Here is a 1,625-nt window from a genome sequence, read left to right on the forward strand (position 1 = left end):
GTGTGTGTGTGTGTGTCTGTCTGTCTGTTTGCCTGTTCCAGACCCCCTTCCTGTGTGTGTGTGTGTGTATGTGTGTGTGTGTGTGTGTGTGTGTCTGTCTGTCTGCTCCAGACCCCCTTCTTGTGTGTGTGTCCCTATGTCTCAGCAAATATCTATTTCTCAGGACAAAGAGCTAGGGCCAGAAAACTAGGCACCAATTTATTAGCATGAACTTTCTAGATAAACAATTACATATGACTACTGTGTACCACTTTGCACATTCTTTCTCTCACTGAGTGCAGTTAGAGGTTATGGAGCCCAAGTCCCCTCATTTCCCTCTAGACACGTCTCCTATACAAAGGCAGCTGCCCATCTATGTAATCACAACCAGAATGAAAGTGAGCCAACAGGGGGAAATGGATGGAGTAAAGACAGTCTGAAAGGCAGAGCTAATAAAGCTGGAACTGGATGCTTAAAATGAAGCTCATGCTATCCATTACCGGGAAGATTAGGAAAAGTGTTGCACCAAGAAATTAAATTACAAGCAGTTAGAACTAATTAGAAATTAAAATTTCAATACTTATTCATGATTAAAGTACTCACATAATAGTGAAATAGGAGAAACTTCCCCTAGCCTGTTGGAAATAATTTCTGGGAATACCTAGCAAAGATTATATTTACAGGTGAAAGAGTAGGCATACAGTACGTTACTGAAGGACTAAGATGTGGGTGCTGGGTTAATATTCAAATTGGGTTCAAAGACTGTGAAAAAAATTGTTCGATTAAAAAAAGAATAGAAAAATGAACCGATTCATGGTGCTTGTTTACCTAGAACACAGATAGTGAATGGCATGCTACTGGAGAGACATGAACATCCAGAACAGTGGCTGCTGTTGTACCTTCATGCAGAAGTCTTTTCAGCAAATTCCATTTATAATAGCAACAAACACCATGAAGTAATGAGAAGCATGTTCAGTGAGAAAATAGAATACCTAAGACAGGAAGTATGCAATGTCATGGAAGGGCATTACATAATACTCCAGCAAATGTTGAGATTCCCTACCAAAAAAAGACCTTGCTCATTCCTACACGAGGAAATAAAACAAATGCAATCCCAATCAATACCCCCATCATAGAAGTTGAACAACAATATAAAATCAGCCTGAACTACAAAATATGTACAGTTAATTGAAACAAACTTGAAAAACTGCAAATGAACTAAAGTTACCCTAGCAGAGAATAAAGCTTATTAGTCAGGTGCGCAGATAACATGCTATTGAGGAAGGAATAGATGCACAGACAAAAGCACCAAAGACAGCCCAGGAGGAGACGGAGTTACATAGAAACACTTGACAGGGAAAGAGAAGAGGAAAGAAAGCTTGGCCCCTGCTAGCTGATGACTCCCTAGGCAATGTTTAACTGCCATCAACGCCCACCTTGATCAGGAAGAAAAAAGCAACTCCAGGACAGATACAAATGAAAATCAAAATTAAGCTTACACAATCAATGGGGAAAGTATTCTCAGGAGACTAAAGGCAAAATAAGTAAGAAACATCAGCAAACACTCGGATCGTAGTATCTGCTATGCCAACAGTGCCTTCACCGTAGTGTCTGCTATGCCAACAGTGCCTTCACCGTAGTGTCTG

The 1,625-nt window shown here is 40.2% G+C and overlaps 1 long non-coding RNA gene across 1 annotated transcript in view; it reads left to right on the forward strand.

Annotated features, from left to right (window-relative positions):
• LOC116097856 overlaps positions 1–1,625 on the forward strand; it is a 31,614-nt gene that overhangs the window by 14,596 nt on the left and 15,393 nt on the right. The gene's annotated exons all lie outside the window — the stretch shown is intronic.

This window comes from Mastomys coucha, unplaced genomic scaffold, assembly GCF_008632895.1.
Source record: "Mastomys coucha isolate ucsf_1 unplaced genomic scaffold, UCSF_Mcou_1 pScaffold2, whole genome shotgun sequence".
Classification (NCBI taxonomy): domain Eukaryota; kingdom Metazoa; phylum Chordata; class Mammalia; order Rodentia; family Muridae; genus Mastomys; species Mastomys coucha.